This window comes from Dipodomys spectabilis, unplaced genomic scaffold (genome assembly GCF_019054845.1).
Source record: "Dipodomys spectabilis isolate Male_0828 unplaced genomic scaffold, ASM1905484v1 ptg000614l, whole genome shotgun sequence".
NCBI lineage: Eukaryota > Metazoa > Chordata > Mammalia > Rodentia > Heteromyidae > Dipodomys > Dipodomys spectabilis.
The window spans coordinates 113,157-134,865 of NW_024871291.1; the positions used below are offsets into that span (position 1 = coordinate 113,157).

At 35.9% G+C, this 21,709-nt stretch overlaps 1 non-coding gene across 1 annotated transcript; it reads left to right on the top strand.

Moving 5' to 3' along the window:
• The first annotated feature begins 12,746 nt into the window (after nucleotides 1–12,746).
• Nucleotides 12,747–12,853, top strand: LOC122100997. Its single transcript, XR_006146289.1, has one exon. It is a non-coding gene; the product is annotated as a U6 spliceosomal RNA (small nuclear RNA).
• Nucleotides 12,854–21,709: the final 8,856 nt, after the last annotated feature.

Sequence of the window (21,709 nt, forward strand, 5' to 3'; positions counted from 1 at the left end):
TTCAAAAATTCATATGGAACAATAAAAGACCCTGAATAGCAAAAACGCTCCTCAACGGAAAGAACACTGCTGAAGGAATATCAATACCAAATTTCAAACTCTACTATAAAGCCATAGTAATCAAAACAGCTTGCTACTGGCAAAAGAACAGACCTCAGGAACAATGGAATAGAATTGAAAACTCAGAAATGAACCTACAGACCTGTAGCCATCTAATCTTCGATAAGGGAGCTAAAATAATAGAATGGAAGAAAGACAGCCTCTTCAGTAAATGGTGCTGGTGAAATTGGTTAACTACTTGTAGAAAACTGAAGCTAGATCCTTATATATCACCCTGCACCAGAATCAACTCCAAATGTTCAAAGACCTTGGAGTCAATCAGACACTCTGTAAACATTACAGGATGGAATAGGAGAAACCCTAGGTCTCCTTGGAGCAGGCCGAAATTTTCTTAATAGAGACCAGGAAAAACAACAAATCAAAGAAAGGTTGGACAAATGGGATTTCATGAAGTTCCAGAGCATCTGCATGGCAAAGTACATAACTGGCAAGATCAATAGAAAGCCCACGGACTGGGAGAAGATCTTCACTAGCCATACAACGGACAAGGGTCTCATATCTAAAATATACTAGGAACTCAAAAAATTAAATCCCCCAACAACAAATCCTCAAAGAAACAACTGCCCAATAAATAAGTGGGCTAAAGACTTAAAGAGAAACTTCTCTGAAGAAGAAAGAAGGATGGCCAATAGACACATGAAGAAATGCTCAACCTCCCTAGCCATAAAGGAAATGCAAATCAAAACAACATTGAGATACCACCTCACTCCAGTTAGAATGGCAAAAATCAAGAACTCTAAAAACAACAGATGCTGGAGGGGATGTGGACAGAAGGGAACCTTACTTCATTGTTGGTGCGAGTGTAAACCTTTTCAACCACTTTGAAAAGCAGTATGGAGGTTTCTCAAAAGAATTCACATAGAGCTCCCCTAAGACCCAGCAATCCCACTTTGGGGCATTTACCCAAATGTTTACAAACAAGACCACACTAAAGCTACCAGCACAACTATGTTTATTGCAGCATTATTTACCATAGCTAAGATATGGAACCAACCCAGAAGCCCGTCAGTAGATGAATGGATCAAGAAAATGTGGTATATATACACAATGGAATTCTATGCCTCCATCAGAAAGAATGACATTGCCCCATTTGTTAGGAAATGGAAAGGCTTGGAAAAAATTATATTAAGTGAAGTAAGCCAAGCCCAAAGACACATAGGTCCCATGGTTTCCCTCATTTGCAATATCTAGTATATGTATGAGTCAAGCAGTAAAGGTCAGATAATATAATGTTAGGAAAATGAACCCTTAGATATGTATTTAATTTTTTTTTCTTTCATGCATTTGTTTCTAACACATTTATAAGATTATTTCTTTGTTTCTTTGTATGTCCCTCCCCCACAATATAACCCCTGCTTTCACTATATTTGATGAATGTATAATTTGTGGAGGAGATGGGGAAAAACAAGTCATTTAAGGATACAGGTGGACCGGTTGCAACAATGAGAAGTACAAGTTGTCATGTCGAAAACGAACTTTACAATTTTTGTGTGGGCGGGGGGTGGGGGGGAAGATTGGGTGGGGGGACGGGGGAGTCTGGGAAGGGATGTGAAGGGTAAACAAAGGAGGAGTCTGCAATGCTTGATAAGAAATGTACTCATTATCTTGTCCATGTAATTTTAACCCCTCTTTACAGTATGTTCACAAAAAATAAAAATAAAATAATTTAAAATAATTTAATCCTAAGAGATTGTGAATTGAGTAATAAATTGCTGCATGAAGTGTGTACACAATGGGGGATAAGGTCTAATAATCGACGATGGGTAAATATCTGAGGATGATCAGAACAGCAATTAATTCTCACCAAAAAGAAAGAGAAAAAATTGAAAAGACAAAAATAAAAAGGACCAAAAGATCAGAAGAGATAAAACACACACACACACACACACACACACACACACACACACACACACACACACACATCGATAATAAAAATTATGAAAGGAAGAAAAGATTAATAGAAAACAATTTTTGAAAAAAATTAAAAATTAAGAAAAGGTACAAAGAAGAGTTCTTTGATTTTTTTGAGGGGGGTGGGGAAGGGGGTAGAATTGGAAGACCCTGCATCTCCCCCGTGTCCATAACCAATCTCTTGGTGGAGTCTCTGGTCTGCTTGTGGTGTTTGTTTTTTCTGTGGGTTGATTAGTTTCTTAAGTGAGTTTGAGCAGGCAGTAAAATGCTCTGCATTACCCAGGATTTTGTGATCCTCCTCCCATTCTACTTCAGTGGGAGGGAGATCTGCTTTGAGTATCATGAAAGAGGGAGATGGCTGTTTCCTTTAGTTTGGAGATGCTGTTTTTAGGCTAGGTTCTGGGTAAAGTTGAGGTCTTTCAGCAAACAGTAGCTTTTCCCTGAGGGAATAACTCCTGGGACACTCACAGAGCCCATCCTGGGGACATTCTCAGGTTTTTGATTACTGAATTTCAATTGATTGTCTATGCTGCTGTATGGAGGGGCAGCCTCTGGCTCAGTTTACCAAGAGAAGAAAGTCACTCCTCCAATGGTGAGGCTTCCTTGCCTGGGCTGGTTGACTTTCCTTTGGGGGGAACTGAGCCAGGCAGTTCAAGTCAGGTTCCTGTGACCTCCTAAATGACTCTTGTTTTCTTCCAAGGCCTGAGTTGGAGATAGCTGTTCAAATGGTCCTTTTTTAATATCAAAGATGGAGATCTCTGATGGTGGTGTCAGGGAGGGGTGGCCTTCCCTCCTCTGCTCCCTTAGAGTGAGGATGTCAGGCTTCTACCCACTCCAGAGTCTTTGGTCCTGGGCTGTGTCTAGCCTGCGATCTGCCGGATGAAGATATCTGCTCCTCCTCAGTTCTTACTGGTGTTGAGTAAAATCTGCTTGCCTGCCACATCTGGCATCTTTTCCCAAGACTCTCTGTGCTATAGGTATGGAGGCTATGGCCACCGCTGCTGCTGCCGCAGCCACCACAGTTGCGGCTACCAGCAAGTGCTCAGATTTGTCTCCTTGCTTTGATTTTCCCCCTCTGACCACTCTCTGTACTCTGATGGAACATTTGGTGTGGTTCTCTAGCCTAGGACTGTTCACTTGATCACTAAAACTGCTTTGTATGCCAGAAATTGTTTAGCCTCCAGCTTCTCCTCCGCCATATTCATCTGAACATATTTTTTGCCTCTTATTGAAGTGTATCTGATATTTTCATGTAGGGTTCTCCAAATATAATATTAATTCATTCATTTCATTAGGACAATTTCGGTCGATTTATTATCCCTTATAATAATGAGAGCATGCTGTGTCAGACTCCTATCAATATGACAAAATACTTCATAAAATTAATTAAAAGGAGGAAAGTTTTATCTTGGCTTCTGATTTTATACATTTCAATTTACATTTCTTATCCTCATTGCTCAGGAACATGTGATGGCCTTTTTGTATTCATGGAAGCCAGGAAGTAAAGAAGAGGAGGAATGGGAGTGGGAAAGGGAGAAAAAGGATGAGAGGAAGAGGGAGAGGGAGAAGGAAAAGGAGAAGGAGAAGTAAAAGTAGGAAGAGGAAGAAAAGACGTTGATCTTAACATCCTCTTTGATTTCAAGTTCTGAGTGACCTAATCTCTTCAACTGTGCCCACTTGAAAGGGTTCACCTCTTTATGGCAATGTAGTGAAAGCTAATTATTAATCACAATCCTTTATGATTTCAGATTTAATTTCTAGTGTAGTGGGTAGATCTTTCTATAGAGTTGTGATAACTTCTTTTCCTAAATATCAGAGATGCTATTTGGCATAGCAGTGATTTGGTTATACCATTACTGGAGAGATGAATGAAATATTTTGAATGCAAATACATTTTATTTAGCAGATGCAGAAGCTTCAAGAGTTTTCATGTTGTGATCTTCAAAAATGACTATTTCATCTAACTCATAATGACACGAATTTTTCATAATTTTATAGCATTTCCATTCAAGTATTTATTATTTATAATGAGGTTCTTTCCTTCAAGTTGAAGGAAAAATAATCATTTATCTTAATTATTCTATAGAGTGTAGGTATAATATGAATTTCTTACCATTCAAAAATAACTTATATTCAAGTCTATAGGAATAATTGGATAAGTGATGGAATATCTTGCTTTAGTTGTCTTATACTGAGATTGATTCAATTTGTAAAAATAACTGTTGACATAAAATAAATGAAATTCACTGTTTCTGTAAAAGGACTAGGTAATCAAATATCAGAAATATATGACCAGTAACTAAGATTTTTAAATAATCAAAAAATGTATGAAGCTACATTTTTGTGTCAAAAACTTTTAGGTTAAAAAGAAGAGAAAATCATGTGACCACATTAGATAATATTTAATTTAATGAAAAATTGCTTCATTCAGCCTGATAGAGCCTATTGCCTTTAGCATACATGAGAAATTTGATTAATGATCCCTTTTTTGCTATTGAATAATAGAGTATTTCAATTTGTCCAAAGATTCTGTCATTTAAATCTTTGAGTGCATATTTTTTCAAAAAATTTGAAACTTTTTCACAGTACAGGTTCAGGTTTAATAACTAAATAAATATCTATGTTATTTGTTAAATTGATCCTCTAGCATTCAAATAATATGAAATTTATTGTATTCTTGGATATATGAAATCTGTGATACATATGGGTGTCTAAGCTTGTAATCCTTGCTACTCAGGAGGCTGGAGTTCAAAGCCAGCCTTGTCAAGAAAGTTTGTGAGACACATCTCAATTAATCACACACACATCACAACACCCACACACACCTGCACACACACACAGACACACACACAAAGCCAGAAATAGAATTGTGGCTCAAATGATAGAGCAATATCCTTGAGGGAAATAAAAACAACTAGGGGACAGGTCTTGAGTTAAAATCACAGGAACAACACACACACACACACACAATATATGTCTAAATGCTTATTTTAGTTTGAAGAAATAAACAATATCAGGAACAGTAATATTTGTTACATATCTTGCAACATTTGTGAAGTTGTTTTTAGTACAATATGTCTTAAGATATAATATAGGTCATTAAAATTAATATCAATCTAGTTAATATTTATAATTACTCATAACACCTTAGAGTACAGCAGTTCATATTTTTCTATAAACATAAAAAATATTCTGAGTAAAAGAAAGAAAAGAAGATTGGAAGAATAATAGAAAGAGAGAAAGGAAAAAAGAAAGAAAGAAGAAAAAGGCAAGAAAGGAAAGAAGAAGGAAAGAGAGAAAGAGAGAGAGGTAGGGATGTAGGGAAGGAAGGAGGAAGGACAGAAGAAAGGAAGGATGGAAAATAGGAAGGAAGGAAGGAAGGAGGGAATGAAGGAACAAAGGAAGGAAGGGTGGGAGAAAGGAAGGGACAAACAATTTAATTTATAAAATCTATTTAGCCCAACATAAACTTCATGTAATTAATCCTTTAGTAAGTTCAAGTTTGCAATTTTCACTTCTTTGTATGTTCTCTATGCATGAATGAAACCAACAAATGAAGGATCATATATAACCAGGTGAATATGTTTGCATCTGTAGTAATATGTATGCAAATCTTTTTCTCATTTTCTATACATCATCAAATAACTATTTGCATACCATTTACACTTAGTTATAAATATTCTAAAAACTGATTAAACCAAAGGATGTCAATATATTATATAATATGAATACAAGTATTTATAGTGCTATTAATATTACAGTCTTCATGCTATATTAATTATAAAAATTTTATTATATATTTTATCAGAGAATTTAGCATCCTCTGATTTTGGTGTCTGTTTGAGTCCTACAAGCAAGCCATGATTTAAATCAAAGGAGATCTGTATTTGCTGGCTCAATCGAATATTTCTGAAAGCGATTAACTCATCAGAGCTTGTTCAAATACATCAGAAGGGCCGTAGATAGGCTGTACCACGTTTACATGATTACCTATGATGTGATTCAAGAGCCACTGAACAATCATACTTCACTTTGCCATCACTCTAATTATTCCCATTGCATGAAGGATCATTCACATAAGTCACATGATATAAACTTGTCCTTAAGTTATTATTTCTATGAAATAATATCCAAAGGATACACTACACTGAGTTAAAGAAAAAATTGCAAAGTGTATTGGACGTTGTAACTCCTTTCATATGCACATGTGGAAATTCTATTCCCCCGGCTGGTGACATTTGAATCAACCTTTCAGAGATGGCATTACAATAATGATCCTGATAAAAGAAGCCCAATATAACTACTCTGCCATATGAATGTCCAGCAAATAGATTGTGAAGAACCAGAAAGTGGACCCCCAAAAGACAAGGAATTACTTTGAACAAGCATTTTTATAATCAATGCTTAAGCTTCTAGCATATGGGTAATAAAATTCTGTTGTTTTTAAGCCACTTACTTTGAAGTATTCTCTGATAACAGCCCAATTGCTGACAAAAGGCAAAGCAGTTTTGAGTTAATATCACAAATTATGATAAAAAAGACAGATGCATAGTAAAGGAGACCTATCTCAGCCATTCAGAGATTAGAAATGTGGAGAAATAACCTCATTTATGTAGGTTAAACATGGAAGAGAGAATGTGGTTAGCCCAAAGCCAAATGCCAAAAGCAGAGAAATTTAACAAAATACCATGAAGTTGAAACAAGTCTTAAAAGGGAGATCTGGGCTTAAAGGGAGTAGGGCACTTCTGCCTTAATGGAAATGGTGGACTAATACAGTCATATCACTCAATGTACATATGTGAGAATATAAGTAGGATACTTGAAGGGATAGGTGGTGTTGGGGTAAGGGAAGGAAGAAAAGTGGAAAGATTTCAATGTTCCAGATGTATTGTACATTGAAATGCACATATACTCTATTAAACACTGACATGATGAAGCGAAACCCCTTTGCACAACTTGATAAAGATTAAAACAAATTTGAAGTTTTAATATTAAGAGACAAAAATCATAAACGTTTAGAAATAAATTAGAGGATAGCATTGACATATTGTTATGGCTTGTGTTTCTTTCAATATACAAAAATTTATGTGTCAAGTCTGCTGCAAATGTAAATTTTATTTTGCCAATTCTTTTTGCAAATTGCTTAAAATATAGAGAACCAAATTCCACAACCCCTTCACTTCCAATAAAAAAAATCTTATAGACCTTTAGGTTTCTCAGTTGTTTCTAAATATCTTAAAGTGATGCATTGGAACCAATTTCATTCTACATTTAATTTTAATTTTTAAAACACTAAATTCTTCTAAAATCCTCTCACTCGGACATAGGTATGGATAGATAACTGACGTGGGCAGAATCAGAATTATTCAGAAGGCTGTAAATGGATGCTTATCTAATTTTCTCTCTTCTTGATCATAGAAAACAGACTGCCCTTGTTAGGAAAATGAGGGAGAATGGAAAAGAAATAGGCCGAACTCCATCATCAACAGGTGAGGACTGTTTATTGATGAACAGCGAGGGGCACAGCCCTTCCAGCAGGTTTGGAGGTTGTGTGAGAGAGCTGGGACAGGATCGGGTTTTTATAGGAAGTCTGAGCAAGGAGGTAGAGGTTAATGGAAAGCCCCTAGCTCAAGGAAGGTGTGGGCCCACAATGGGATGTTTACAGCTGGGTTAGGTGGATTGCCCTGCCTGCACTTCAAAGGAGTTCACATATACCTGGGTTTTGCCTGCAGTCTATATGGGCCTAGGATAGCAGGGTGGGGGTCAATCCTTCATATTCCATCTTCAGATACATAAAAGGATAGGGCCAAGAGGGGAGAGGCAAGTTCTTCATATAGGATCTTTGGATACATAAAAAGAACTGGGCTGATAGAGGATTAACATGGAGTTATGAGAACAAAGCAGATTCCAATCATTTTGAAACCTGGAGTATAAAAGGTGGAGTATAAAAGGGGGCCTTTTCTGGCTGCCTTCAGCTGGCATGGGGGTGTCGAGGAGTCACTGGGGCTGGGGTCTTCAGGTCCATGTGTGTGTTCGGTCCAAGGCAGTGTAAGCAAAGCCTCTGGTTGCCTGCAGTAATAGGATGGCCTTGACGTGGTCCCAGGTCTTGAGTCAGGGCTATTATCCTGTTAGAGAGAAACTTGAAAATGCTGAGATCAAGCAAAAGGCTGACTGGTTGATACGAGTTACATAGGAAAACACACCCAGGGCACAAACCAGAAAAGTTCCATTTGGATCATGAGCCCATAGCCAGTCAGAAACTAGGGCTGGATTGGAGTAGTTAAGGTAAAGGGCCTGGTGAGAGACTTTGATCATTTCCTATAAATAGCTGGTAACAAAGACAAGAATGTAAATTCTTGTCCAGTTAGAAGTTAGACAGATATGGACATTAGATGGACAAGCTTCTCAACTTGTTTCTATTGACCTCCTGGCTCTGGTTAATTTTGAAAGGACAGGCACAAAGTGGCTGATGTGACATCATCTCCTCTTATACTTTTCCGCCTTGTCCTGGAATCTAGCTGCTTGTGGCTAGGATATGGGCTTTGAACTCAAGGCCTGAGCACTTTCCCTGAGCACTTCTGCTCAAGGCTAGCATCCTACCACTTTGAGTCACAGGGCCACATTTAGTATTTGGATGGTTAATTTTTGAGCCAGCTTCCAGCCTGGTTCTTTGCTGGTTGTATAGGAATAGAGTCTCAGGGATTTTTTGCCTGGGCTGGCTTTGAACTGCAATTTTTGCCACAAAAACACTTTATAATTTCCAATCAAAGTAACAATGAGATCAGTGGGAACAAGTAAAGCTTATGTGCACCCTGTCAAAAATTGATCAACAAATACTTGCCAGAACTCTGCAATGACACAACTCAATAGCTAGGATGAGGGTTTGAGTATAGCTTGGCTGCCTGGGAAACCTTATAACCAAAGTGTGTAAGAGGCTCTCCTGGCCTATACATGTATTAATAGCATAACAACATAGCTGGCTTTTTCAGGTCAGGCTGGGTAAGGTTTATAGAGAGTGTCCCACAAGAGTCTAGTTTTTGTAAATCTAAAGGAGTCTTTTACCAAGAATCAGCTGTGTGTGATCGAGTCAGGCAGGAGTCCAGTATACCATGGAGGCGGTAGCATGCTTCAGGCAGGATCTTGGCTAGACTGCATCCCTCGGATGAATGGTTAATTACTTACAACATTATGCACAGACTGGCTAAAGACACTTGACTTTAGATGGATATAGAGAATAACATGCTAGTTTTAATGTTAAATCACAGCCAATAATTACATACAAACTTTACTCATAAGCTGTCTTTTAAGGCATACTCATACCATCTCCTACATACTCAAACTTTCTGAGGACAGAAACAGATATGTGGAACAAACATTTTAAGACAATTCTTACCTCCTTACTGGTGTTTTTCATCAGAGCTGGTTAGTAGATGAGCTGGGTCTCATTCCTTTTACTACTACACTTGATAAAAATGTTTTAACAAACAGCACATTTGATAGGAAATATCTGTATCAAGAAATAGAAGAAGATAACTTTTTACACAGGTTTTATGTATTATAATAAGATTATGCTGAACATGTTCACACACTTATACTTAAACCAAAGTTTTAAGGTGCACTTAAGTTTTTAAAAAAAATGAAAACCAACCATATGGGTTTTTTTTTAATTCCAGTGGCAAAGTGATATTGTTTTGCCCAATATGATAAAAACACGTGTCAATGTCAGAAAAGTAGGCAATACCAAACAATATGCAAGGCAAATTTTGACAAACAGAATTTCCACCCTTAAACAAACATTAATAACAAGAGGAGAAAAATCTTTAAATCGATTTTGGTGATGAGGCATATTATATGATTTAAATATTTTAACCCCTAGAAGAGTCACCCCATTTATCGCCAGGGTTGATTCGGCTGCTCCGGCTGGCTAGGTGGGTGTCCCCTTCCTCCCTCACCGCTACATGTGTGTCCCTCCCGAAACTGTGCACTCGGTCGAGGAGGACGACCATCCCCAATAGAGGAGGATCGGTCTTAGGTCAAGGATATACGGGTAGCTGAGCTCCCCTGCTAGAACCTCCAAACAAGCTCTCAAGGAATTGATGGTAGCTTTTGTAAAAAAGCTCAAGGAAGGATGCCATTTAAAGCCTTATAACCTTATTTTTTACCAGGATATTCTTCTGCTTTGGTTTTTGAGACTGTCTACAAGAGCAAGAATTCCATGGGGAGCAAGGAGACACCATAAGACCTTTACTTACTGAGATTTCTGAGTGATTTGTTATGACTTGTACGGCATGTTGCAAGTCGATTCTGGCAAAAACTACCAATTTTAGGAGAAAAGATGAGTGGAAAAAAAACTCTTAGAGACAAAGATATCTTCAACATATTCGGTTCCAAGCATTCCATCTAAGGAATATTCAACAATTAGTGAAACTTGTATTGGCTGTATCTATGTGTCTTTCTCCATGTGTGCATGTATACATGTGTATATGTATGTGTATATTTGTGTGTATAGTAACATACATGTGTACATATATAAGGGCATATACACACATATATGCAAATATAAATAAATATAAATATATAAATATATGTGTATATATATCAGCTGTTCAGTGATTTAATCTAGAGTTCCCAGCACATTGCCATTCTCACAAAGTGTACATGATAAACTGCTCTGAGGATCTGTGCTCATTTCCCCCATTACCTTGTTTTTCATCCCTGTGAACAACTTCAGCCTACTTTCCCTAGGATAGCTTTGTTTTGGTTACTGACTGATAATAAAAGAAAAACATTCTTTGTAAAAGAAAAATAACTTTTAGGTCACAAATGGATGCCTATGAGATAAAATTATAATAGAAATAAAAGTGAAAAGGAATTCCTAGATCTGTTGTTTTGCCATTTAGAATGGCAAAGAATAATATCACGTTACTCTTATAACTTTTAAAGAGTGCAAGGGTAACTGATCGTCCCTATCATGTTCCCACAAAACCAGTGGATCCTGAAAGATAATAGTAGACCAGCAGAAATTCTAAATAGCAGACATGGAGCATGAAAGAGAAAGAGAGAAAATGAGAGAGAGAGAAAGAGAGAGAGAAATATCATAATACTGGAAGTGCATAACAGATAAACAAGAGCTGTATGAGAACCTTCATACTGCTATCTTTAGACTCTCCATGTACATTTGAAGGTATTTGATGTCTGATAATCCATCAATATAAAAATATAAATTAATTTTGATAAAAATTAAAGATTACTCAGAAGAAATTATAAATGCAAAAACAGTCTTCACAGAAGCAAACTCAGAGATATTTCATGACTTTGAAAAGGATGAAATGGCTGAAGTTAGTATAAATTTAGAAGTATGACAATTCACAAAAACATAAAAAGATATTCATGTATTTCATTATATAACCCAAAGCAGAAAGTAAATGTTGTTCAGATGATTTTTAAAAGAACAGTCTCTCCGGTTCTTGGAAGGTGGCTCAGTGTTAGAGTGCTTGCCTTGCATGCATGTGGCCCTTGGTTTGATTCCTCAGCACCATATAAGGAGAAAAAGACAGATGTGATGCTGTGGCTCAAGTGGTAGCACTCGACTTCAGCTGAGGGACGGCACGCAGGACCCAGAGTTCAAGCCCCACAACCAACAAAAACCAAACCAAAAAACTAAACAAAACACAGTCTCTCACTTTTGTGGCCTCAACTCTGTAAAACCACTGCTTCAGCTTAAGGCTAAGATTTTATGTGTGGACATTTATCAACACTCCTGATTCAGACTCTAATTGAGAAAATTTTTAATCAATATTTTGTTCTTAATTTTGATCGCTGTGAATTCACATGCACCTATAAAAAATGGTCATCCCAGTAACATTTTCAAAATACCTCGTAATGACGACTTAAAAAAGTTGTATTATATTGCAAAAAAGAAAACAATGCAAAAAATAAAGAAAACCAATAATTAAATATTAATGATTAATAAAATAAAAGCCAAATACCAGTATTTCCAATATTTGAAGTATACTACATATTAGATTTTACAATTTGCTCATATTCCTGTACATTTAAAACTGGCTAAGATTATGATGTTCAACAAGAATTTTATAAGCTATGAGTACCCTTTAAGTTTACACTGTAAGATAACTTTTTATGTCTCACTCATCACTGATACATGGCTTATAAAATCATTTGTTCCTTGCTAACATATAAAGAAGCCCTGAAGTATCAACAGAAATTGTGTAGTTAAAGTCTTATCTCTTTGCTCTGTTTCTTTACACAAAGACTTTGCAACTTCTCATTAATAAATTTTCTATAAACTCTGAAATGTACATACTTAGTAATATATGTCAGCTACCATAAATCTTAAATATTTTATGGAAAAGTTTTATGACCTGACAGTCTTAATTTTGGCATATATAAGCAGGTTCCCAAAATTAAACATATTTAAAACATTAAAACTTTTAACACACCTTAACACTTGCTGCAGTGTTCATTATGAGAGGTGCCCTGTGTAGAATAATTGAATTCCTCCTCCTACACATCTCTTGAACAACAAACATCTGGACTCATTTTGTTTTTGTCATAACAATCTTGACTTTATTCTTAAATGTGTTCTTATGTAACAAATATCTGGTTCTAAAATTTCACAATTCTTTTGAACTTGCTTTTTGTTGAATTATCTAGTTTAAAAAAATCAATTTCACTTTATATATAAAAAATGTTCTGTGCTCAATTCGGCAGCACATACACTAAAATTGGAACAATACAGAGAAGATTAGCATGGCCCCTGCGCAAGGATGACACCCAAATTCATGAAGCGTTCCACAACAACAGATGCTGGAGGGCATGTGACCAGAAGGGAACCCTACTATATTCTTGTTGGTAGTGTAAACTTGTTCACGCACTTGGAAAGCAGTATGGATGTTCCTCAAAGGGTTACACATAGAGCTCCTCTATGACCCAGCAATCCCACTTTTGTGCATTCACCCAAATGATCACTAACAAGGCCATTCTAAAACTACCAGCACAACTATGTTTATTGCAACATTATTTACCATAGCTTAGATATGGAACCAACCCCGATGCCCCACAATAGATTAATGGATCAAGAAAACATTGTGTGTGTGTGTGTGTGTGTGTGTGTGTGTGTGTGTGTGTGTGTGTGTGATGGAATTCTATCATCCATCAGAAAGAATGACATTGCCCAATTTGTTAGAAAATGGAAAGACTTGGAAAAATTTATATTAACTGAAATAGGCCAAGTCCAAAGAAACATAGGTCCCATGGTATCCCTTATTTGCAATAAGTTATATATGTCTGGGAAAAGCAGAAAAGGTCAAAAGCTATGTGCATATGACTAGATAAGGTGATGTTAAACTTAATGAACCCAAGCTAGGGACACAATTGTGTGTTTTTCCTTTCTTGCTGTTGTTTCTAATGCACTTATAATGTACGATGAGATTTTTTTTTTTTAATTTGGTCGTCCCACACGGTATAACCCCTGTTTTCACTGTATTTGGTGTTGATGCACCTGCATCTTTTATATACACTTCTCTAATTTGGAGAGGGAAAGGGAAAAACCAAAATGCTCAAATAGCGATACTGTTTGACCCATTATAACAATGAGTTGCCCAAGACACAATGTTGAAATACTAACTTTACAATTTAGGCGGGGGGGGGGGGTGAAGTGTGTACTTGTGGAGGTGTAAGGGAGAGGTAGTTGGGGAAAAACAAAGGGGGAGGTAACAATGTTAGATAGGAAATATACTCATTACTTTGCTCATGTAACTGTAACCCCTCTGTACAGTATTTTTACAATAAAAAACGTTTAAAAATGATAGAAGAGTTTATTTCCATTATTTTAACCATATAATATCATTAAACAAGAAATTAATGCAAAATACTGACCTGAAGATATTTTGAATAAGTGTATGTGTGTGCGTGTGTATGCGCGTGTGTGCGTGTGCATTTGTGTGCGTGCGTGCATGTTGGCATGCCCAGAGTTTGAACTCAGAGCTTCAAGGATTTGCAAGGCCTTTCCTCTCTAGCTTTGTGAGCTATTATATGAGCTACATCTCCATTCCTGGACCTTTGCTAGTTCATTTAAATTTTTGAAAAATAATATTTTGATTTTTTTTTTGCCTTAATTGGCTTCCAACTCCTATTCACAGATCCCATGCTCCTTTGTAGATAAGCCAGGTAGACAAGATTACAGGTATGACAAACCAGTACAAGGCTTTAGGAATAATTTTAAGTGTAGAAGAAACTTTAGTTTAGGAGGGCCTGTTTTATTATTTCCTACTTTTAAAGCATTTTGGAGTGACTATATGTGAATTGTTTACGTTTTGGGATACTTAAAAGACAGTAAGTAATGGTATTTAAAAGTTTTAGTACTTTTTAAAAAGAATACTGGAACTGTGGGACAGAAAAATTTGGCTCTCTTTGGACCTCAATTTATAATCTCAGCACTGTGCATGATAACCCAAAGTCACCAACTCAGTCTGTGTTGAAGACAAAATGTGATAGAAAACAATTACCGTGGGCAATATTTTTTATGCTATTATTTATTGGACAATATGAATATTGAATTGAGAGTATAAGAGAATGGAGAGATTTTACCTACATTTTTGTATTGCTGAAAGGCTTTTGGAAACTTTGACTCATTTCCTTCCTCACTATATGTCTTTGGGCAATGCACTTAGTGCCTTGAATTACAATTTTTCTCAACACTAAAATGGTAATAACATTAGCATTACAGCAAATTTTTTAAGACCTAAGAGACATAAAACTTTTGAAATACTTAGCATAAACTTCTATGAATGAGCTTTCAGTTTACCCAGTAGTTTTTTTTTTTTTAATATTAAACAGAATGTGATATATATCACAGGAATCATTACATGTAGTGAGCAACCAGAAGTAATGTTATTTATTGACTATGCTGTGCTTCCAAGGAAACCAGCTGGATAACTTCTCATGCTGTAAATCAAAATGGTTATCTTATGTCTTGATAGTGTAAAACTATCAGTGACAGAATAATGAAGGAATGCTGTAGACTGGGGTGAAGTCCATATGATAATGTGCAAAACTCATAAAACGTAAAAGTAACTGAGCAGTATATTGAGTTTTACATCATTTAAGGTAAATTGCAAAGGCAGGGAAGACATAGAAGAATGAATTCTCCTTTTGATACCCTATCATACAAAGGTCCTTAGCAGGATGAACTCTTTCCTCATTCTTGTAGAGGCATCATCAGATGAGAGGAACTCTATTTTTAGGTTGCTTCCTTCAATTTATTCTTCAGTTTGAAACCTGAACTACATGAGACTGCAAGAAACCAAGGAGAATTAGACATGCAGGATTTGGAAAGAGCAATCAGCATAAAATAAATAAAATACAGAGAGCCTTGTAAAAGGTCTAAATAAATTGAGCTATATAGTCTCAAGCGTAAACAGAAAATGATTTAAGCAATATCATGTTATTGAAAATTGAAAATTGTGAGGAGTTGCTCAATTTTTTTCCTTTCTACTATATTGAATTAATTATTGATTTTGTATATAGAGATTAAAGATGAGATTAACAAGGAACTTGATTAAAAATCAACAAAAGTTCTGAATAGCCATATTTTGCAAAATGCCCTGAAAATCACCAGTGGGTTTACAAAGTTGTGTTTAATACCACTTCTATGCTGGATTAATGCTTTGTGAACAGAAGTCATTAGAGAAATGCAATTCAAAATTATTATGATACTACTTCATAACTATTATAACTCATCAAAAAAATCAAAGGAACTTGGTGTGGTGGTAAAGGCTTGTAATTCCAAGCATTTGGAAGGTTGGAGTAAGAGGATTTGAGCCTAAGGCCAGTCTGGGTACTGCACATAATAAAAACCTGCCTTTTCGAAAAACTCAAAACATAATTATGTTGGTGATAGTGTGGAGAAAAGGAAATTTTCTACACTCGTGGTTAAAATATCGGTTATTATTCTCATTCTAGAAAGTAGTATGGAGTTTTCTAAAAAAATACAGAGTTGAAATATCATCTGACCCACCAATCATATGATTATTTCTCTCTGGGTAACTAGTAAATACATCTATAGTTCATTGTTATTCACATTATCCACAACAAGCAAGATATAAATCAAAGTTATGTGTTCAACTACAGACTAATAAAGCAACTGTGGTGCATGCACAAATATATTTTTGTTTCATCCCTAAACTAGCAAGAGACTTCTCCCGTTAGCCACAACTTACAATGACCTGAAAGATGTATTCTAAATAAAGAAAAATGTTGTCTTCTGATCTTTGTCCAAACACACACACACACACACACACACACACACACACACACACACACACACACACACACACACACCAACCTAAAACAACAGAGAAATTTTTCAAAAAGTAAAGCAAACTGGAATTTCTGGGGCATTTATGTCACAATATAGATAATAGTAGATATACAGGATGACCAAGTATAGAGTTGTAATGTACAATATGAGGATGCAGCGGACAACACTGGCTTTACATAGGAATGAAGCTAATTAAGTAGGAGTTGTTCTTCCTTGTAGGGGTTGCTCTTTTAGTTGTTCTCCTTCAGTAATGGATGAGATTAACATAATTCTTTAAATATAACTGCCGGTTTGTAGAAATAATAACAAATAAGATAGCAATAATGTTGTATGCTCAACATAGAACAAAATGTCAAATTAAAATACATGAGATTATCTTTGATATAAACTAATTATTACAAATAAGGGAACCCATTGGACATATGTTTCTTTAAGTCTGGCTTACTTCAGTTAATGTGATTTTTTCCAATATCTTCCATTTCCTGACAAAGAGGTGGTATTATTCTTTCTGATGGAAGCATAGTATTCCATGTGTATATAGGTGTGTATGTGTGTGTGTGTATGTGTGTGTGTGTGTGTGTGTGTGTGTTACATTTTCGTGATCAATTCATCTACTGAGGTGCATCTGGGTTGATTCCATATCTTAGCTATGGTAAATAATACTGTGATAAACATAATTGTGCCTTGTTTGTGGTCACTGTGATAAATACCCAGAAGTGGGATTACTGGGTAATAGGGGAGGATTATTGTGTACATCAAGGATAATCTTAGTAGATGAGCAGAAGAGCTCAATTGTTAAGTACATATGACCATATAAGGTGATTCCAAGCGAAATGAACTCCAAGACATGTTATTTGTTGTTGTTGTTCTTAATGTACTATGTGATTTCTTTTTAACCTTTTGTGTTTTCCCGACTTATCACTATATTTGATTTTGATACCCTGGGTTTTGTAAATATGTTGGTCTCAACTAGGGAAGTGAAAGTGAAAAAAATGGAGAGACAAAGGACAAAGGGGAAACCTATGCAAAAGTGATAATCACAAGACAATATATTGGAAATACTCTTGGGGGGGTTGGGAGGGAAGAGGGAGAAAAATGAAGGAAGGGGTAACAAGTTAGAAAAAAAGGAATTCATTACCTTACTTATGTAACTATAACCCCTTTGTACATTACCTTGACAATAAAATTTTAAATAATAAAATAACATACATGAGAGCAGAAATACAGGAGATGGAAGTGGGGGAAATACTGTATTATACAATGAAGAGTAGAACAGCTGTAGACAACAGGAATTTTACAGTAACATAGGAAGTAATAAGCTATCATACAGATTTTCATCCTCATGTCAGTCACTAAAAAGGGGAAAATGCACAATCAGCAAACCAATAGAGATAAAATAGAAAACTAAACAATTAAGGTGGAGGGCTGGGAAGGTGGCTCAGTAGTAGAGCACTTGCCTTGCATGCCTGAGACCCTGGGTTCAATTCCTCAGCACCACACAAACAAAAAGAAAAAAGGTGGAAGTGGTGTTGTGGCTCAAGTGGTAGAGCGCTAGCCTTGAGCTGAAGAGCTGAGGGAAAGCGCCCAGGCCCAGAGTTCAGGCCCCACAGCCGGACGCCCCCCCCCAAAAATATACAAAAAACAATGAACATGGAGAGATGACTTGGAACAATAACAAATGACACAACTAGGAAACAAATAACAAGCTGGTGAGTTTAAAAAATATTACCCATAATTCTATTAAATTTTTTTACATCACAATTTGTTAGAAATATACTTCAAATCACAGTTTAATAGTATATCATTATAATAATAGGTTACTTATTATTGATTTCTTAATATTGAATGTTTAATGTATAATTTTAGTAGCTATAGAAAAGAAAAATGTGAAACTAATTTTAATGATATATTTCAGGAATTGTAAAATTGAGAAGCATTAAAATTTAAACAATACATCATTATTGTTTCATTTATGTAAATTGATGTGGTAATTCAAATTGTATTCTACACTTAGCACTCAACATCAAATAGGAAATTATTGCACATGAATTTGGTATTAGGTTGAAGGGTGCAGCCTTGTGGTAAAATTCACACCACACAGTACACGAAGGTATGACTCCTCTCATCTAGCTTAAATTGTGGAAATTTGATTTCTACACGCATGTTAAATTCCTGTCTAGGTGACATCTATACAATTATATAAATTATATACACGAGGAGTATTTCAGATGACACTTAAAAGTCATATTCATTAATTAAATTTTTATTATTTTGTACCAAATAAATATTTATAGAGAGATTGAATTTCTGAGTAGATGATGGTGTATTTGTCCCAGATAATACTTACTGAGGCTTATTTTATATTCCTGACATTGTTTATACAGTTGGACTTAATTTTCCGTAAGGGGTTAAGTGTATTATATTGGATATATGAAAGTAAACTGAATGCTGATTCCATTAATCCTTTGCAATTTTTGTAATCCCAATATAAATTATCCATGTGTTTGAAGTAATGAAAACAACAACCGATATAAGCAACATGAATCAGTCTGTAGCAGACAAGTATTTTCACCTTTATTTTGATAGTTGTTCCTCTTTTACACTACAGAATATTCTTGGGAAAATGTGCTCCAGGCTGGCCACAATTGCAGAATATTATGGTTTAATCTATCAGTCCCATTGTTGGTAACACAGAAAATCTACTGATTCTTGTGGTTTTTATACCCTCCTACATTGCTGAAAGTTAGCATCACCTTTACTAACTTGAGGAAGGAAGCTATAGGGTCCTTTATATACAGGATCATTTCATTTGTGAAAAGGGATAGTTTTACTTCTTCCATATTTGCATCCCCTTTATGGTTTTCTCTTGCCTATTGCTCTTGCTAGAAAGTACACTACTATATTGAAGAGTAGTAGAGAGAGTGGACATCCTTTTCTCATTCCTGTTTTTAACATATTCATGCCTCCATCTTTAGATATATACTTATTGTCATATCTTTGTCATACACATACACTAAAACTACCAGCACAACTATGTTTTTGCAGCATTATTATCATAGCTAAAATATGGAGCCAATCCAGATGCCCCTCAATAGATGAGTGGATCCAGAAAATGTGGTATATATACACAATGGAATTTCATGCTTCTATCAGAAAGAATGACAGAGCCTCTTTCTTAACAAAATGGAAAGACTTGGAAAAATCATATTATGTGAAGGAAGCCAGACTCAAAGTAACATAGCATCCATGGTTTCCCTCATTTTCATTAATTAATGTATGCTTAGGATAGTCCTGGCAGATAGGTTCACTTTTATTTTTTTCATTGTGAAAATACTGTATTGAGGGGTTAAAATTACATGGGCAAGATAATGATTACATTTCTTATCAAGCATTATAGCCTCCCTCTTGGTTTCCCCTTCCCATCCCTTCCCATGAGTCCCCCGTCCCCCACCATGTCCTCCTCCTCCCCCCAAGTGGTAATGTTTGTTTTTCCACATAACGACTTGTACATCTCATTGTTGCAATGGATCCACCTGTATCAAATGGCTATAATCAAGAACTCTAACAACAACAGGTGCTGGAGGGGATGTGGACAGAATGGAACCTTACTGCATTGTTGGTGGGAGTGTAAATTTGTTCAACCATTTTGGAAAGCAGTATGGAGGTTCAAAAAACTCCACATAGAGCTCCCCTATGACCCAGCAATCCCACTTTTGGGCATTTACCCAAATGATCACAAACAAGGCCGCAATAAAGCTACCAGCACGACTATGTTTATTGCAGCATTATTTACCAGAGCTAAGATATGGAACGAACCATGATGTCCCTCAGTAGATGAATGGATGAAGAAAATGTGGTATATATACACAATGGAATTCTATGCCTCCATCAGAAAGGTTCACTTTTTAAACTATTAACAATCCCTTTTTTCTCTCCCTCTTCCTCTCTGATTCCATTTGTGTGTGTGGGTTTGTGTGTGTGTGTGTGTGTGTGTGTGTGTGCGTGCGTGTGTGTGCAGTAATGAAACTTGCCTTGGAGCCTCAAATTCTTGCTAGTTTTTTTTTTTTTCACTCATGACTGACTGAGTCTGTACTATTTGAACCAATGTTTCATTCTGTCTTTGATTGAACAATTGAACATAAATGTCTCATGGATTGCTACTGCAGCCATGTGTGTGAACCATGAGCTTCCAATCTCAGCCTAGTAAGATAGAGATACTGGCATCCAGCTCTATTGTCAAGGGTCATTTGTTTTGTTTTGTTTTGTTGTTTGTTGTTTTGTGAATCCAAAATATGTAAGGAAAAAAAATAATTTATAATCAGTACTAGTCACATAAAATATGAATTGTTTAAAGATTACCTTTATAATGTTAACCTTTTGCATCCACATTATGTGATTTTATTTTTTGAACTCTCTTGTTGCAGTCAAGTCACTTATATATAATTTGAAACTTCTTCTCTTGGTTTTATAGTGTGTTAGGTGTTTCAAAACAGAATTTATCTACTACTGAAGAAAGACCTTTATGATTATTCAATGTCCTGTAATCATGTTTATTACTGATCATCGCACCATTTGAGTACAAGTAGTTTCTTATAATATCTCCTCATATTTTAGAATTCTATGCCATGCACACTTCTGCCAAATATGCAAGGGCATCCTTTGTAATTCTCCATGTATTTTCATGTAATTCTCTCTACTCTCAAGTGCTAAGTCCTTTGATGGTCATGTTGATTTTCTCCCCTGTTACATTCAACATTGCACCTTGGGAACTACTGGTGTGCACTATTGTATTTCCATCCGTTCTCCTTGTGCTTTGGCTTGTACCCCTCTTCACCTCGAAGGGACAGAAATTCGGGATATTTTCTTCAATCTTTATCTCAAACATCTATCTTTATTTTCTAGCAATACATTCATTGAATTCTTTCTGTAAAGTCTAATGCCTTGAAAATGATTACTGCATTGTCATGGTATTGTTATTTGGCATTAGGGAAGAACATGGGTCAGTAACTGTAACTTAGGTAAAAGAAGATTGCAATCATGGCTCCATAGATGTTGTTCATTGGATAATGTTTACTTCAAAGTCTGCCTCACTGCTTTCTTTTCATTGATTTTTTTTTTCAATGTAGCCTTTTCTGGAAAATATTTTTGAGCCTAGTGAAGATCAATTCCTACTGTAATTAGTCATCAATTTTATTGCAACATCATTTCACAGATCCTTCTGAGTTTCTTCAGGGTTTGTATAGTAGTGCTTCACATTCTTAGATATGTTTTAACATCGATGCATCCAATGATAAAGACACATTGCTTAAGTCACCATTTTGAGAACTAAAAAGAAAC